Genomic DNA, 19,704 nt, shown 5'->3' with positions numbered 1-19,704 from the left:
CCACCCACAGGACTTGTGCACCTTCAGGGAAATGTAGAGACCCTTCTGAGATCAGCAGGGGACTAAAGGAACTGGTTTCATTTCCTATTCCTGATAGTTTCAAAGACAGAGGTTTTGCTGCTTCCAAGGAACTAATGCAAATATTACTTCAAAAATATTCAAGGCTCAGGAAATGTAAAGCAAAGTGAAGTGTAATTCATAGGGGTGGGGTGGAGAATCAGCTTTGTGTTGTTAGTTTGAAAGCAGTGGATACATTTAATCTGAACTGCAAATGTTGTCCAACTGGTTCTTCTCTTTTAATTATTGAAATGTTCCCTAGGAAAACTGTTCTAATAGAAAACAAGTGCTGCAAAGCAGCACAAAGGCATGTGTAACTCTTCTCTCGCATGAAGATGTAAGTGCGTGACAAATCAATTTGCCTGCAGGCAGTAGCAGAAAGTTGATGGCTTTGCATCTCTTTCCTCTTCATATCATGCAAGTATGCTATGACAGAATTATTCCTGAGGAATTTCCTGATGCATTATAAAGCCATACTGCTGGTTTGAACCTTGCAGCATGTAATAGTGTTAGAGTTTATTTTCTTGTTTGCACTTAGCTATGTGCAAACATGGGTCACCACAAAACAAAAAAAACCATGGAAATAATTGACCTTTCTCAACTCTCCCAAACAACTACATTTTTAATTTTTTTTCCTTCCTGTTATATCCTGAAATATTTATGGACATCATGCTAGCCCAGGGCAAGAAAAGGGGATCTAGAGGATAACATTGGCCATTCAGGCACTGCTATTATTCTCTATCAAGTTAATGGAAGTTCTGTCACTCAATTGAGTAGAAATGGGATTGAGCCTTTGCTTACTGATCCCATTCTGATGCAGTTGAACTTCCTGCATCTGTATCACCAACAGAAATCAGGAAGGCCAATGTTGATAGATATTGCTTTAAAAACAGTATCAGATGTCATAGGTTAAATTATCCTGACTTGTGTATCTTTTCATAGCCTACTCTAAAACAATATTTCTTTTGCGGCTTAAATGTAAAACAATGTAAGCCATCAATTGTGGATTCACTTTTCGTTCTTCAATGAGAACTTACAGTTCTGTGCACCAAAAGATGGAGAATTGTGTGTTATATCATCTCAAGTTTGCATTCATGTTATATTACTGTCAAGATAGTAGAAAGTTGAAGCTGTTTTCTTTTCAAGAATATTAGCATTATAAATATGTTCTGCATACATTTATGAGTGTTGGACACCTCTAATTTCTGCTTGCTTTCTAGTGAGTGCAGGCTGATAGGGAGTCTTGTTTGTCTGGCTTTGTAGCTCAAGAAATTTCAGCAAAATTGCTCAAGATCTTAGGCTAAATATACGAGGACTAAATACTTGACAGGTAAGATTTTTAGAAAGCTGATTTCATAAAAATGCAATTGATATAATGATACTGTTGACAGAAAAGAGCTCCCTCATCCCCATGACAGTCCTTATTTTCTCTTTCCATTTCCCTTTTCCACCCCCTTCTTTTGTTTTTTCTCTGAGAGAGAAAATATGGAGCAAAGATGAAAAGTGGAAGTAAAGGAAGAAAAATGTGTCTTGTTTTCTGGTCTTTGAAGATTTATTCAAAGGACATCATAATAATTTGTGCATACCAATTCTAGTTTTTCAGTAATCTCTAGGGGGTTTTGTACATCTTCCTGAGATACTTCTTAGAGCCCAGTGCTGGACCCCAGTGAGCACTGTATAAAGATTAAAATGAGATCAATCACTGATTGGGAAGTCAGTGATTTATCAGTTCATATTCAAATTGTAGCAGAAAGTGAAAAGAAAGTTTTGGGATCCTATCCTAAGTTGTCTGTAGTGCTAAACTGCTTTTCACCTTTCCCCACAGAAATCCATGTTTTTTTAGCCTGTTCTAAAGAGGGCAAGACTTTATCATGAGTGAAAATATGTTGCTTCATATTCAACAGGTCAAGTTTTCTTTGGATTGAGGTGGAACTGTGGCTCATGGACATCTGATGTGATAGGTAAGTTGAATTTTATGTATCTTATTACATTATTACCACATGACAAATATTGATATTCATTATGCTAGTGTAAGTGCAATTTATTATCTTTCTTATTTTGCATTTTCACCAGTAGCAGTGAAATAAAATTTGCCTTTCTTTCCATTTCTCCCAAATGACATGTCAAAAACAAGGTTTAAATTATTAGAAATTGCCATTTTATTTAGAAATAATATACCTCAGGAGCCATTTAACAAAAAAAAAAAAAAAAAACCAACAAACTTCAATAAACCTTATTTCTTGAAATAAGATGTTAAGACATTCTATTGTGAAAAAGGATAGTTAGGGTTATGAGAAGACAGTTCAGAAAATCTGGTGTAATTGATGTACAGCCCATGTGCTCATACATTAATAGATAATTGTTTAGTGAAGTAATGGTCAACAGCACTAAATTACTTTATGGCGCTGTTTTCTCTTTGACTTTTTAGTCATAGTACAGTGTTTAAAAAAGGGTCCAAGAATGCCACTAAAGTGAGACTAAAGTAGAGGTAGAACCATATGTTGTGCTGCTTGCTGAATTTTATTATTCACAGTAATTAATACTTAAGGCATGCATCTATAGATCTGTTTGGTCTTATGAAACAGTGGTGGGATCAAGCAGGAGTTTTGCTTACCATGAAATATGTGAGGCTGCTCCAGTGCTAGAGAAATAGTGAAGAAAATGGAAAAGCATTTGAGTTAAGGTTACATAAGGCTCTAGAAACACTTTGTCATAGGGACATCCACCATGGAAGCAATTCTTGAAAAGCTTTTGTTTATCAGAAGCAGTTAGGCAAATGGTGTCATACTCTGTTTGTGTCAATCAAATAGATGCATTGTAGAAAAGTGTATTTAATTGAGAGAGTTGAGCTGAAAAATTTGGAACGGCAACTTAAAGTTGCAATAAAAATTTCTAGGTATAAAAGAAGAAAAGGAAATGATAAATTAGTTTGCCATCTCTGAAAACCAGTTTAGGACATTGACTAATCATGTCATTTTTCAAGTAGCAAGGTAACTTTTTCTGAAGTAATCTAGACAAGATATATATAAATATATTCCTGATAGGCTTTGAGTCCTATTTACAGTACCTGTTGTTGTTTACATTAACTCTTTTATGGTTAAGATTTAAAAATTAAGGTAGGGAAAAAAAAGTCCATGCATTCTCTACTGGTCTGAAGATAATGATACTTTTCTGAAACTTCAATATTCATACTTCATAGTTCTCTTTTTATGAAGTTGTGTGGGGGCGAATTTCACTCCTTTCGGACTGTTTCACTTTGATCACTTCATTCAAGGTATCAAATATGTTTGGGGATTTTAACTTGCATTTTTCACTCATAATGATACAGACCAGCAAAGACAAACTGGTAGCACCAGACTAACACTGAGATGAGGAAGTGGCAGTAAATTGAATGACAGGGAAGGTAAAATATATGATAATATTTTTAGCACCAGAAGAGTTTGCTACCCAGACCTATATATCATGCATGGATGGAGCAGCTTCTAAAATATAAGTACATTGTAATTTACAGCTCAGAAATTTGTCCTTTCCTAGATAAAATGAAGTTTAGCTTGTGCGCATGAAATACCTTGCAATTTATTATACAGGCAAGCACTTAATGTGGTCTGAGACTGAATGCCTCAAATGAGAGGGGCACTCATACTGCAGGAGTGCTTGAGAGAAATCAGTGTTACACACATGTGTATGTAAATGTGGTTGAGAACTCTGGATCAAATGGATATTTTTTTCCATGGCTATGTTGCCTTTTATCATGAGTTGGAGAAATCCATTCTTGCTTGTAGGAAGCAAAAAAAGGTAAAAATGGTGCTTCAGAAATATGTGGATCTCTCCCTCCCGGCAGAAAGGGAAGGATTCATATCAGAGAACTGCATGAACTCACCTTTTCAGTAGAGGTTTTCTTCCTGGTGTTTGTGTGTGTGTATGAGTATCTGTTACATAGCATAAAAGATCAATGCATTTCATAGCTATGATCTTTCCTTAAAAGAGGAAAAATCTAAGATCTAAGAGGATAATTTTTTTCCCTCACTGTGACAGGAGCAAGTGTCCAATGTTCTGGAAGGTCTGATCCTGAGGAGATGGAATATAGATTGTACCACAGGTTTAAGCCAGAAACAGTCTGACAGAGTCTGTAAAACACACACAATGTTGTCAAGCCATGAACATACTGAATATTTTTTCATAGTAATATAATTAATGTCCTAAAATCCACCAGGAAAACAGATGTCAGCCACTGGATTTGATGTGTATACAGCTCATTATGTGGGTAGAAGGATTGTGAGACCTTTATTGTTGCAAGAGGAACAGCACTTTGCTTAAAAAAAAGAGGCAGGCACACAGGCAACTGTTTCAGGAAATGACATTCCAGCAAACTGGAAATATGGAACTGAGAGGGAAGAGCCCAAAAGTGAGAGTTCAGTGGCAGAGGTTATAGTGGGGGAGCTACAGTAAGAAGCTGATGGGGATGGGAAAGTGAACAAATAAGATAAAAACACCCTTCATTATCCCTGGTTCAGTACCTTGGGCTTCTCTCCTTGCTAGTGCTTAGTTACTTGTTGTGATGGCAACTCCCCATCTTGATTCATTCTGCTTGTTTGGCTTGTTCATTCATCAGTTGTTTGGCTTGAACACATCAAAAGAACAAAGGAGATTAAATCGGCATTATAATGGCCAGGTTCAGACAGGTCCTCTAAGCATGGCAGAGAAGAATAAAATCTGCTGAAGGTATTTGGGAAAAGTTGCTTCTCTGTTAAGGAATAATGCCAGTTAACTGGTATGTAGAGAAAATGAAGGAGCACCTTCCACATGTAGTTAAAAAGTACAGGAGAGGTAAACTGTGCTGTGAACATGCACTATATGTGTAAAAAGTCAAGCAAACTCACCTTTAAAAATTAGTCATCATATGGCTTTGCTTTTAAATTAATTATTATAACTATTTATTACAGTGATATCATTATGTATGGTTCAGCAGCCATACATTGGATATGGTTCCCCCCCAGAGATTAATTTGGAGTTGAAAAAAATTGAAATGAAAGTTTCAGTGGAGCAGTGGAGATAGAGCTGAAAATGAAGCTATTTCTGTTCTGACAGCGTTGTTTCTAATAGAGGGTACTACAACGTGCAGAGGCTCAGAAAGATGTCAGTGAAAATAACAACCTGACATTATATGTGCAGTAAATACTGAAGACTAGAGGCTGGTTTATTACTTTTTTTTTTTTTTTTTTTTTACATGTGGGTTGTTCATTTCGGTTTTAGTTCATGCTAATCTGCTTGATGGCTCATTATCTTTCTCCTTTGGTTTCATGGCAATGTACCAGTTTATGTTAATGGCTGTTTCTTTATCCAGTCTCACAAGGTCATAATTTGAAAATGGTAACAGGGCAGAAGTTTACACAGGTTAATATCTCTTTTCATTTAATATGGGCACATTGCAAAACTGAAGATCGCTTACTTTCACCAAATTGTACTAATAATATTATGCAGTCTTTTGAAACTAAAATGCAAAATTCAAAGTCTATCAGATTGGCTATTTAATCAGAGTTCACGACAACAATAAAAAAAGAAAAGCAGACAAGAAAAAAAAAAAAACAAAGAAAAACCGACAAAACAAACAAAAAATAATGACCAGTGAGGATTTGGCCAGTTAAAGAAAAGCAAAAGTGCTTCTTCATCTCAAAAAACCTCCAGAGCTAGAATTGGCACCAGTATTGTCCCTGCTGCAAATATAGAGGTACATAGGTCTTAAAAAGCTATATTGTTGTAAACACTGGACTATGTGCTTTAACAAATGTGTGGGTGGATGGGAAGTGGAAATGGTTGCTGAATTGCTCAGGTGGCTTTGAGCGACTATGTGAGCAAGGATATGATTTATATGACAAATGTCGGCCAGCTCTTGGATATAAATGAGGAATCCTTACTCCACAAATGAGCCACACAGCGTTGGCTGAGTTGCACTGGCAGGAAACTCAGTCAGACCTCGACTAAGGTCAGGAGCCACAGTGCCAGTTCTCTATTTATTGAGTCCATTTATTGAGCAGAATTGAAAAACAGTAAGACCTCACCAGTAGCTGGATTGCTCCAGTAGTAGCTCCAGTGCTGTAGCATTGGAAAAGAGGAAGAGTGGAGAGCAGAAAGAAAGAGAAAAAGATATAAAGTGATTCTTGCATGATTGGGTTTCTGCATGAAACTTCAGTGTGTTTTCTCAGCAGTATCTCATCCTGTGGAATAACATACTAAGCTAGATAATCGTCAGCCAGGAGGGATTCCTTGTTATTCTTCCTACTTTGTGACATCAAACATAGATTTTGGAGCAAGGCCAGGGTTAGATTTTAATAAACAAGTGGAGTTGTCTGTATTTTCTACAATGAGGACATCTGCGGTACTTTTGTCTCTCATCATGTTGGCTAGGGGGAATATTTGACTGTGACTTTTCTCTGATATACTCTTTCACATTTTTTATACTGTTCCACTCCTGCACTCAGATCTACACCTGTAGCAATATTTGTACTGTAGTGAATTAGCAAGAGATCTTCTATGAAATTCTGGTGTCTCCTCTAGCAGTAATTTTAAAGGGAAAAAATAACATCAAATCTTGATGATTATTTAATTTCCTACTAAATTCACCACAGAGCAAGAGAAATCTTCCTCAATAGTGGAGATAGTGTATTTCACCTTTTCTCAGTCACTACTCTGCTGTCTTGCTTCTGTGGTTATTCTGAAGTTCCTTTGAGTTTGGCTGTTTGCTCATGCCATGGCTCAGCAAACCAGAAGGCTCTCATTCTTGAGACTTAGTGAGACTAAAACATGTGCTGAAATGCTTTTCACTGAACAATCACATAAGCACAAGCAAAGATGGCTATGTGGCCTTAACTGTTATCATAAAATTTAACTTTGTGTTAAATATTCTGGTTTTTAAATTTGAATATGTTTTAAAAGCTCTAGTATTCATTTACACATATATGTCCCATGTATACATCATGAGGAAATGTCATTTTACAAGTTGCTACCACCACTTGATCATTACCCTTCTTGTGCTCTTTCTTTAGTTCATGGTAGGAAAAAAATATCATGTGCTATGACATTTTGGTGTAATTTGAGAAATCAGAGTATGCAAATAGATATAGACTTATTTTCTGTAACTGCATTGAAATTTGCTTTCTGCAGCTGGGGAAGAAGAGAGCAACTGTGGGAGCATATGTGTTTGAAAATGTGTAATTTCACAGTGTGGCAGATTTGGCATGTAACAGGAGGGTCTTTCCCAGAGTGGTTGTTCTTGTGAATAAGATTTCCTTGACCTGCTGCTTCTCTTGAATGCCAACTCACTTTTGCAAACCTCAGAGTAAGGGATGGGGGAACTGGAAGCTTAGGTCCTCCTGAGCTTGTGGCATTTATATTGTGAGACAGTTGAGACAGAGTTCATTTTGCTAAGCTGCTCACCCATAATGAATCTGTCACAGAGACTTGACAACATATTTGTATCCATTTTGGACAGCATTTGCTGCTCAGCTCTCTCCCTGTGAAAGTTTCCAGCAGACCACTCAGATTTACTGTTAGCAACCCTTCCTCTCCCCCTCAGAATACAGCTATCCTTTCCATACGTTGGGATCACCTGATATCCTTCCCAAAGGCTTAATATGTCATCTGCTCCAGCCATGTGCTACCATTGAATTGGTAGAGAATTTTGAATTTGAGAGCATCTCTTAATTTGATCCAAATTTTCTCTTGTTCAGCTGGCATAAAGATGGCCCAGCCAAATAATGGAAAAAATGGTATTTTATGTCAGAAACTCTATTGTTTCTTTTTCTCTGGAATTCAAAACTTGTTTGAGTTTCTGGTTTATTGGTAATTTTCAGAGTTGCTGGTTTGCTTCTGATGTAAATATGTGGCAGGGCTGGTAGAAATTAAAATAATGGTATCTCATAAACTGAAAATCTGACTTTCCTGCCAACTGTGTCTGGGAAACCAAGTTATCTTTCAGAGCCTGGAGCTGCTAACAAATGGAGAAATAAATGACTGCTTTTTTGTATCCAACCAAAAATTCTGAAATTATGCAAGTGTATTTAACTCCAAGTTCTGAATCAAAATTTGGTGTCTTAATCTACTGAAGACTTAGTTGAATCTGAAATATAATTTCAGATTTTATGGCAGAAGGGGATATTTTACCCTCTTCCTTTCTCTTCCCGCAACAAGAGAATTTTTTCCAGTTCAAATCACTGAATAAACCTACAGGAATGAAGAGATCCATTTCTAAATATAGTAAGCTGAGCTATAGGCATTATCAAGGCCTGGGGTGACAAGTGAAAATGAAACCACTGATTCTTCTCTACTAATTCATCCCATGGGTCTTTACTTTCCAGATTTCTTTTTCTTTCTTCCTTCCTCTTCTGCTTCTCTGTTTTTCCATTCACTGCTGCTTTTTCCTTAACAATAGTTACATAATGCCATCTTTCCTTTGGAATGCATCCTATATAGTTTAACTTATGTATGTATTAGTAGATCTGTTCAAATCCGTATCCTTTCAGTTCACTTTAGAGACCTTTTCCAAGCTTGAGTTCAAACAAGCAGTGGTTTCCCCACTCCCACTCCAGAGAGGGCCAGCTCTCACAGCATTGCCCAGGTTCCAGGTCAATGCATAGAGTTTAGGTTTAATAGCATGTCCTATTATTTTCCTTCTTCAACCTATACAGCCCTATCTCTAATAAGATAACATCTAAACTGCTCTTTCTGTGTTTCCTCAGGCAGAGAGAAATAATAATACTGGTCAAAGGGTAATGCTTGAAGGCACATTTCTTTTAAAAACAGACACAAGTTCAATGAATTCTGCCACCAAAGTGTGATGGTCGCAACTATCAAGAGAGAGTGAAGCTCATTTCATTCTCAACAAGGTCCACTTAGCAAAGCTGATCTTTTCCACTGGTCTAACTTACTGCAATAAATAAATAAATTCTGTATCTGGTGCTTCTTTGTGGCATGTCTTTTTTTTTTTTTTTTTTTTTTTTTGGACTCTCCCTTAAAGTTGTCTTTGGCTTTCTGATACTTGCTGTTGGTCTTCCATTACCTCCCCTTGAAAATGCATGTGGGAGACAGCCACAGCACTCGACAACTCCACTGCTCTTCAGAGACCTTTCCAGCACTTCCAGTGTGCATGTTAATTGTAAAAGATGAAATGAAATACCTTGGGCTGCACTGACCTTGTAATCTGTTTTTTAAATAGCATCTCCATTCCATAAATCCTCTTAGAAATAAATTAAAAATGCCTGTAGAAGAGATATAGCCTGAATGTAATAATTAAGCAGGTGCTAAGAAGCAGCCTATTATTCATATATCTGAATTTTGTATGATAAAAATATTTCTAGAAAGTTATTACTGCTTAAAGAGAGACTGGATCGATCACCATCTCCAGCTGCCCAAACACAGAATTGAGTAATTGGAGAAAAATCTTCTGAAAGGGACCAACCATCATCAGAGCAGAAGTTTCCTTCTAACCAAATCAGTTTTAGGAGTAGCTTCTTCCTTGCTAGGCTGTACCACTTATATTTTTGTCTGAATGAACCCTGAATGAACTCTGAAGGGGTAAAAACCTTCTTTGAGAGAAAGGTGTAGGTGAAATCAGCATTGCTTCTATACCAGTGCCACTTAAAATCCATTTTTAGTTATGCCTAGAGGATAAGAGGTATTTAACCACAAGCCTGTGGTTAAGCAGTGGTCTATCAGAAGCTGTTGTTGATAGATCATTCAAACTGAAGATTATCTGTCGAGTCCAACCTTGCAAATGAGTAAGCATGCAAAAATTCTGATACCAGTTTTAAAGTGGAAAATAGAGGCAAAACTAGGACATTTATGTGTGGCAGTAAATTCAGATATTTAGTAAGCAACTTCAAGTAAGTAGTAAGTTTACTATTTTCTACATAGGGAAAGTAGCGAGCTGGGGTTTTTATTTTGTTTGGGTTTTTATTTTTTTCACTTTCTAAACTGCTTCTCATGAAATTATGATCACTTGCAATTTGGGAGGAGAAATGCCACACAGGGAATAAAAAGCCTCAGCTGCTTTTTCAAAATGAAATAGCTGTGTCTAAAAGGACTCTGCCTAGACAGCTTCCAGAGGGCTGCAGAGCATGCTGGCTCTGTGCGTGCTGTGCTGGAGAGAGAAGAGCCTGGAGCCTGGGAAACATGGGGTTTCCTGAAAAGTCGGTGGCTGGAGAGATTTCAAATGCTTAATTGCCTTCAGAATGAAATCTTTCTGGGTGGGATTGATAAATATTACTTTAAACCTGTGTGTGAAATCATAACAACACTGGAGAAGGGCCCATCTGACAGATGTGGTTGCATCATCATCCGTCAGCCACGTCTCCCAGCTGCTGGATTAGAAGTAATTTGGGGCAGATAAAATGTGAGCCATTGTATTCTGTACCGTGGCTGGCACAATGAGGCCCCACTGCTACCTGGCTCTGCTGGGCACTGTCAGTCTGGGAGCATTATAACAGCTAGGGAATTTGTAAAGTGCACAGGCAAGATGTTCAGATAAAAAGGGTACTGGAGCAGTGTGAAATTGAAAAAGCTTTTGAGAGATTTCTCACTTAAACATTTGCTACTCTTCTGTGATGTTTTATCCTCCCAAAAATGTTCTTTCTCATAAAAATAAAGAGTATGCATTTCTTTCATTCTGTAGAGAATAAACATGAATGCAAAGTCACAGTCAGGCCTCATTCAAGGTGGATATTTTTCCCCCTTCCAATTTTCACATTGCTGAAGACATCATTTTCACTCAGTATTATGCAATGTGTTAAAATCAACAAAAAAAAACGCCCTTGAGCATTTTTTGATTTACAAAATATATCCTTTCAGATTTTTTTTTAATCTAGTTATGGCATTCTCCATTTTATGAGTGGAGTCTCAAACATTCTAAGAGCCTTTTTTTTGTTTTATTTTTTATGAAAATAAGAGGTGGCAATTCCAAGGTGGAAAATTGTTTAAATTACTCCAATGTCTCTTTTAAATCTTGAAATATTTAAGATTGTCATCAGTTAATGAGCTTCTTCCTTTTGAAAATGTTGCCTTTATTTATAAAACAAGAACTCACTATTTTTTTATAGTTAAGATTAGCTTTTGCAAAAAAAATATTAAAATTTAGAGCACAAGAACAGTATTAACTGTTTCCTTGTTGTCTATCAGGAGTTTACATTTTATCAATCTCTTGAACTTGCAACGTGGTCATTTTCTCCATTTATATCATAGTGCAAATCTGTGTGTCAGCAATTAAAGATAGTTTCAGTATTTTCCATACAAAATGTCTACATGTTGATGACTGTCTTTCCCATATGTATCTCTCCAGTTGCCTGAGCATTTGAGTAAGAGCTAAATCCTTTAACTCCCACACGGTGTCTTGGGTGGTCCCCCATTGACTTGGGCGGGATCACAGTAGCAGTCTTGAAAAACCTTTCTTCAGTAACTGGCAAGGCAGCAGTATAGGGATTTCAGGGAGGCTGAGGGCACCAATAAATTTGATTTACAGGAGAAAAAAGTTTGGAGTAAAGTTTGATAAAATTGTGTGGTTGACAGCAGTTATTTGATGTCCTTAGTTAAGTCTCTGACATCTTTGGGCAAGGATGATGCTGGAAGCATAAGTCAAGCCTAATTGCCTGTGGCACTCACCTAAGACTAACACAATTTACCCTCCCTTCCTCTCTCCCTCCCTCCCACCCCACCCTCCTGGGAGCACCTGGAAAAACCCCATATCTGGGAACGATTAGTGTAGGGGAAACAACAGTTGCCTATCTGAAGAAGGGCTGTATTGTATTTTAACTTTAGTTAAATGTATGCTTGTCTTTGCCAGGAGCATTTCTCTTAGCTGGAGTGGTCTCCTACAGATGCTGTGAAGGCTGGAGAGACTTCAGTGTGTGGCATGTTTTTTTTAAATATCTGTAGAGTCGTTCTAATAAAAAAAAATATTTAAGTGTATCAATTATTTCAATACATGTAAAACATTTTTAAAGCCTGCCTTTCACAGTCAGTGTTGTTTTGTATGCTCTAAAATTGTTAGCAGAACTGAATGTGAGCGTTTTTGTTTGAAGTGATGGAGAGGTTGAATATCCTCCTTTCTTTGCCTTCCAAAAGACTACATTGCTTTTAATTAGCTGTAGTCTTTTTGCTAAGTAGAATGAAATTTCCCAGCTGTGTAGGAGATGTGGACCAGCAGAAGGTGTTGGAAGCTGGGAGCACTGAGACTGTTTCCAACAAAAACATTCATGAGCCAATCTCATGTTGTGAGTAAAATAGTAGTGAAGTGCTTAGCTCTGTTTGCAGATCTGGACTGCAACCACATCTTTCTCTGGCCAAAATGTGTTGTTTCTGGCTTTTAAACTTAACTGTAATAAAACATTATTATTGAGAATTTTCCTATTTCCCAGTACAATTACACACTGTGATCTGAGCAGCAGTGCCATTCCTGTATTTACCAGGAATACCAGCTAGTGTTTTAGCTTGATCTTTCCCTGGTGCTTGCTTGGTGGGTTAATTTGGATCTTTCTCTAGAACTATTTGTGGAAGATCAAATGGCAAAATCAGTAAGGCCCCTTCTGCAAGCTGATGGTCTTTTACTGTGTGCATCAATTATGTTTTCTGCTCTGTTGTGTAGCCATGCTAGAGCTGCACTCAGACTGAGACCACACAGTCTCCTCATGCTCACAGCTGAATTTACTGTGTGTTGTAACTAATCCATAAGTGGACTGCATGTTTACCTTCTCAGTTGCTTTTTGCAACTAGGGCTTCATTTGGAAACATAAGGTGCAAAAATGTGTGGAGAGTGATATAGCTTCTAAATTTAATTTCTGAATTATGATTAGATTTTGTCTCCTCTTTTTGTTGAGTGTAGTTGGTTCACCTCCTCAAAATAGTCACATGTAGTTATTTAGCACTTCTGCACAGAAGGAGATGTCTCTTTAGTACTAAAATCAACAACCACATTCTCTTAGATGTGCAATCCCATCATGGCAGAAACAAGATAAATGCTACATTTCAGAGTATCTTGTAGGAAGAGAGCAGCCTAGACTGAAGTCATGGATTGAATGCTATGGGGTTTATTTAATATGTATGTATATATGATCCTACAGTAAAAGAAAGGAACACTATTCTGCTGATTAATAGCTCCATGAGCATTAGAAATGTTATTTTAATTTACTTTCTGCATATCTATCTATGCAGTATTAAGTACTCTTTGACTTGAAGCAAATCACTGAAAAATGTTCTCCATTTTTCCTGTTTTTCTTAGTTATAAAAGCACTGTAATCCTAAAAAAAAAAAGTGTGGTTTTCTTACTCTACAGTTTGAGTGGCAGAAATCAGGTGTTGGCATGTCAAAGACAACAGAAAATAATTCTCGTATATATGTGTTATCAGAACAGTTAGTACTCTAGCTCTTTTTTTTTGTTCTATAGTTCAAACCTGAATTATTTTTTTGCTACATTCCTTAAAGTATTAAAATAAGTACTTTAAATGTGGATTGTGCAGAACTGGCCAAATTATTGGACCAGATTATTAAGGGCAGTGAGAGTTAACTCTTGTGGCAAAAAGGGTCTAGGAAAACTTGATGTTATAGAGTGATCTTTCAGAAAAAATAGATGAAATTTCAGATTCAAATAATAAAAAAAATTCATATTTGGAACCAACTTAAACTGCACATATTGCATTAATGGTACTGAAATTAGCTACTAGCATTTAGAAAGTAGGTCTTGGAGCATAGCTGTATATTGCTCCTTTAAAATTTCTCTTCAAAATTGAGCACCAGTAAGAAAGAATAATGAATGGAAAATGTCTTATGGTGCTGCGTATCCACTTGCAAAATCCATGGTGTGTTCATGTACTGAAGTTTGCATGCTGGTCTGGATTTCTTTCTCAAAAGAGAAAGATGGAAATTACAAAGGGAAAAAAGGCCAGCAATTAAGAGTACAGCACAACTTCTATTTATGAGGAACTGAAGTTCACTGACAAATTTCACATTAGAAGAATCACATCTGAACAACATCCCAGAGTTTTATATAACCTTAAATAGTGTGGAAAAGAAGGCAGACTGTTTATTCTCTTCCTTATGGTGCAAGGAATCAGGGTATCAAAGACAATTTTTCAACCTGAAAGATTTCAAAGAATTTTAAAGCTGTTGGACATTCTTTCACACAAGTGTGAAATCACTCAATGAATTCTCGGCAAAATCCCCCTGAAGCACTATTAGAACAAAGGTATAGACACAGACTTTGACTTGGGAAGTCCCTTGGCTGTTGAGGAAATATTGCTGCCATTCTCTTGTTTATTTACTCTTTCCTTAGGCGTCAGTTGCATACAGTGGTAGTCAGAGGCAGAGTTGTGAAAAATAGACATTGCATCTGACTGACATATTTCCTACCAATATCATGGCCCATGAGTGTATAAGTCTTTTAAAATAAAAACTTGTTTTAAGGGCTGTTTGCAGTACTTATGTGCTTGATTTAGTAGATGAAAGGAACTTGTTTTGTTTAAAATATAATATCTGTATATGTCTCATGAAAAATTATGAAAATCAAAAGTACACTGAAAGTGTATGTCCAGGCAGAAGTTGTATGTTATTGGCTATGGAATATCTGTCATTAGTCTGCCAGTCTAGATGCTGATTTTCTTTACTATCAGCTTCACTATCCTAGTTTTACCTTTTGAGCACATAGGGACCAGCAGTTCTGATAAAAAGGGTCAAATTGCATGGGATACAGCAGGAGCTCATTTGCATTCAGGTTGCACAAGACTGAGATTGCTGTCCTTTCTGAGAAAAACAATAATGTTTTACAAGGCTGGTTTTTAATTGCATCTCTTACTTGGGTGAAGAACAATCTCTGGAGGATGTCTCTTCCCTCCTTAAAAAAAAAAAAAAAAAAAAAAGCAGTGTAAAATGATCATGTTCAAGGTAGAAGCAGTGTATGTTTGGAACTTGCTTGCTGGCTTATCTTCCTTGTTTATTTTTAACAGAAGAAATACTGTGTCTGAGAAAACCTTTTAAGAAAACAGTGGCTTTTAAAGAGATCTTTCAGTATTAGAGGATAGGATTTTTTTTATTCTAGTTCTACAAAGCAAATAATCATGATTATGGTTTCATAGCTTAAAGTGAGGTAACTGAAGTTTTATTCCCATTTGGGAGCTCTTGGATAAAGAAATTGCATGTATCATACAATTATATTTAATTTCATTAGTAGTATAACTACAGTACACTTGGTATTAATAAAAAACAGAATGCATGTGACAGGGCTTGAAAGCAAAAGTACTTCTAATTCACTGAGATTGTGTTTCATTATATACCTTGCATGGAGATCCATGAGCTACTACTAAAGCCTAAATGAAAAAAGCATATTTATTGTCAATGAGTTTGAAGTTAAAATGCTTCCACTGTGGAATTTTTAAAGTTTTTTTAATCTCAAAATGGTTGGGAAAATTGGGCACTGAGTTTGGGCACTTTCTGTCTTCAGCTGTTTTTTGCCAGTAAACAATAATGTTCTATTAGACGAGAAGTAGCAACAAGGTTTTCTGTTTTTGGTGCATCCACACCCATCTTGGATTCGGTGTGGTACAGTGCCAGCAAGTCACACATGGCGTCACTGATGTTTCCAGTGCATGACCTGACCTTAAATGGGAGCAGCAAATACATTAAAGTATTGTGTGGTGTGGGTCCCCTACACCAGAGTGTAGGTGTGGATTGACAGCGCCTAGTGAAAGATGGTGCTGCAGCTGGGAGGCAGTAGATGATGGAGCTCTGCTGTGGTGCTGATGTCCAGTGAATTTGCTGAAGACTCGCTCCACCTACTCTTGGTGGCTGGGCTTTGGTTCCTTGCATTCCTTGCTATTCAGAAGTTAACTTTGTTCCTTTTACTGATCATTTTCAGGGTGCAAGATGGTGGGCTGGTCATATCTTTTATTTCATCCAATCAGATTTCATCTACTTGGAGTTATGTTCTGCATAGTGAAGCAAAAGGAAAAAAAATTCTCCAACTATCCACATATAACTTCTCCTATGGGTGTTCACTTACTTGGGAAGTTGTTGGATGGTATTTGGGTTGAAAGCTGGAGGTGGCTCCAACAGTTTTGTTCCATTGCACTGGTAAAAACCCTAACTATTTTTTGGATTTGTGAGGAAAAGGAAAGAAACACAGAATTTATAGTAGTGATTATTCTTCTCTGAAAATTCAGCTTATGGCTGAAAGATTATTTAGTGGCTTATGCCAAGTGGAATAGCTGCAGTGGAAGACAGAAAAACAAGTAGAATATTGATCAAACCAAGGCAGCCTGGAAGGTACTGTTTCATAAAAATTTCTTGTCTGAGAAAATATGTTTGGAATGTTTGGATATTTCCCCCTGGAAGGTGTCAAGGGACAGAGAGAAAGGTTGATTGTAAATATTTTTTTCTTTTTTTTGGAAAAAAAAAAAATTGATAGGAAGCTGAAATGTATTTTGAAGGAAAAACCTCCCAGCCAAGTTTGGTAACTGATGTGTGAGGACAGTAATTCAAAATTGGGCCTCTCTCTGTCCAGACATTTGAGGCTTTCAATTTGCATCATATAATAGTTTGGGTTAAAAGGACCTTTAAAGGTCATCTAGTCCCACTCCTGTGCAATGACCAAAATCAACTAAATCAGAAGGTTCTCCGAGCACCTTCCAGTCTGATCTTGACAGTTTCCAGGGAAATCATCTCTCTCTGAGCCACCTGTTCCAGTGTCTCACTACCCTCCTTATAAAAACCTTATTCCTTATAACTAATTAAATTGATCTAAGTTGGTAAATTTAAGTCTTAAAGCTAAAGGCAGAAGTTCTGAAGGATACCATAAGAATTCTTTATAAAACTTTAGTACCAAATATGTAAATACTTGCAACATTTTGAAAAATACCAACTTGTAACTCTTACAGAAAACAAATGCCTCCTATGCAGTTTTGCCAATGCTCATGTACTTTTTTGGCTGTCATTTTTCAGGTACAGTGATATTTCTATGCCTGATAATGCTACAGCTTATGTGGTGATATGAATTACTCATTCTATTAATTTAAAACATGGATACTTGAACCTGAGTATATTATTCAGTCCAATATGGTTTCCCTTAGTTGTATTTGTAAGGACTCCTATAAGGTTATAAGCCTCCTTGCAGGTTACAAACTCCCTGTTTCTGTCTGTGAAAAAGGTGTTCAGGCCTTACTCTGAGCAGCTTCTGAAGCAGACACCTCAAAGAAGGTTGCAGCATCTCTACCACCCCCCCACACTGCAACAGTGTGGTATGAAGAGATGAAAGCACAGCACTGTCTGGCTGCTAGGTTATACTACAATGCACATTATTGATATTAAACAAGAGATGAATGTGCAGCTAATATTTTCCCAGTTCTGCCCTTCCTTGTGTTATATGGATGAGGTCAGCTCTCTCTGCTGAGGCAGGCTCTTTGAAAAGTCAGAATGGTGTTGCCCAAGAAAGGAAGAAAGAAGAACATCAGAACTCTGTTCCTGTTCTGCAGAATACTAACAGAGAAATAATAATATGCCATTACAGGAAGACCTTGTGGCTGACGCTCAGAAAATCAAAGTAAGTTGAAAATTACACACAGATGCAACCTGACAGTCTTGCTTTTTAAAAGCAAGGCTGTCCAAGAGTCTGTTGGTTGTGTCAGCCTTAGAAGGGAAGCAGCAATAAAAACAAATAATAGGCAGTTTTTATGATTCTAATAAAGGCTATATTTGAGATTTCACCTATTGTTTTAAGGAAAGAATAATTACGTAATTGGAAATTTCATTTATTTCATAGTACTTGTTCTCAACCTATCAGGTTTGTGTCTGAATTTTAGAATCCATTAGAAACCTAAGTGCTGTAAGAGACCATTAAAAACATTAAAAGTATTTAATGGTCACTAGACAGTATGATCTGTATTTACTGTAAATATTCAATTGCAATTAAAATCAAAGGCATTTTTTAGAAATAGAAGGCATTGTCAAATATACAAGCTCTGAAAGCTATTACTATTTTTTCTCTTTGTTAAAGTTTTATCTATAAGGATATACCATATGACTTGATGAAATTCCTCTGATATATGAAACTGGAGATGGAATGCTTTTTAGATCTAACTCTAGTTTTTCACTGTGCTATGTAGCATCCAGAAAAGAATTTCTGCAAGCTTAGAAATTTTAGTAGTAATCTTCTATAATTTGGGTTCTTTCTGACTGCTCTTATTGGAATATCTGTACATTTTCAGGAAGGATTTAGTATGATGGAAACAACACTCCCACCAAACTTAATTAATCAGTCCTTTAGGTAACTAATTACACATGCAGAATTTTCAGTCAGGTGTGTTGTTTCACTCTAGGTCGACATGCCTGTCTTACCCAGCTGATATCTCTAAACTGAAAGAGGATGTTGCTACAGTGCATGGTTCCTAATAAAATTCTAATTAAATAATCGTCTCAATTATAGATTAGAAACTCAGGTTCAACAATTATCTAAAGAGCTTCATTGAAAACCCACATTCATGTAACTACTCCTTTCTCTTTCTCTCTGAATTTATAGCTCTCTCACACAGGCATACTTTAGATTTAGTTTAAATGGTGCCCTAAGTTGTTTCCATTATCTCAGCCTGAAGCAACCTGTGTCTATTCCTGGAATATGATTTCATTATTCTTGAACTGTGTTACCTGCAGTGTACACTATCTTTTCTACGCTGAACATTTTCCAGGAAAAGCTTTTTCGGTTCCTGTTAGTGCTTAGACATTTGAGTCAGCTAACTGTGGAAGGAGGAGGATTGTGTCTGATGTATTCATTCTAGTTATGGTAATTGTCTTTGAAGAACATTCTTATTTATTCACAGATTATGCCAAGTTTTTGGGCTGTCCAATCTAATATTTATAATACAGAATTATACTGTGTTGTTTAGATTAAGATGGGTGCTCATAATGGGTGGAAGAAGAACAGCCGAAAGCTTTTCATGCTCCTGAGTCACTGTCACTACAGGAATACTGATTTAATGGGATGACATTTCTGGTGAAAAGGCTCAGGTTTTTAGAGACTTGATCGAAAACACATGGAAATTCCTTTCTCACAAAGGCATTTCATTTTTCTTGTCAAATAACCTTGTGTCTTATATGATTTTCCCTTTTGTGATTCAAGCTCATTTTGACTTGCTGCTGTTATCTGGAAAGTCAGATTTCTATGAAATAATGGGAATTCTTTCTCCATGCTTAACCAAAAATGCATGTTTGAGGGTTGCAACTATGCAGGAACTCTGGACAAAAGCCTTTGCTTTTTGGAGTTAGAGGCTAATTTGTGTGGCAGAAGAAGAGTAAACAACATTTTAGGATCACAGATAATTCACATAATAACCAATGTGAATTTATTATTCACATAATAAATCAGGCAGTGCTTTCCTTCTAGTAAAACTTCTGAATTATGGTTTTCCTTTGTATTTTGTATCATAGTGTTTTGAGATTTTGTAGGTACAGCTGAAGTACTAAATATGTGCTACAGACAATGTGCCTAATGGAAAAGGTGTGTACTGGCTTCTGGGTGCTTTCAGAAGAAAATTCTTCCTTGGATTTCAGTGGAGGTACAATGCTAGCAGTGACTGTAGACTGAAAAATCAACTTATTGATCCACAGTGGAAGCATAAATTC

At 36.8% G+C, this 19,704-nt stretch overlaps 1 protein-coding gene across 9 annotated transcripts in view; it reads left to right on the top strand.

The window, feature by feature from the left end:
• Positions 1-19,704, top strand: part of LOC110469722 (poly(rC)-binding protein 3) — a 497,662-nt gene that overhangs the window by 195,700 nt on the left and 282,258 nt on the right. For all 9 annotated transcript variants that reach the window (XM_077784941.1, XM_077784945.1, XM_077784942.1 and 6 more), the window contains one exon: positions 1,962-2,018. The gene's annotated coding sequence lies outside the window, so the exon portion shown is untranslated. The remainder of the gene's footprint in view (positions 1-1,961; positions 2,019-19,704) is intronic.

The sequence above is a fragment of the Lonchura striata genome, chromosome 1 (genome assembly GCF_046129695.1).
Source record: "Lonchura striata isolate bLonStr1 chromosome 1, bLonStr1.mat, whole genome shotgun sequence".
Taxonomy (NCBI): domain Eukaryota; kingdom Metazoa; phylum Chordata; class Aves; order Passeriformes; family Estrildidae; genus Lonchura; species Lonchura striata.
The sequence above is the reverse complement of the archived record's forward strand: the minus strand, read 5'-3'. Positions and strand labels throughout refer to the sequence as shown.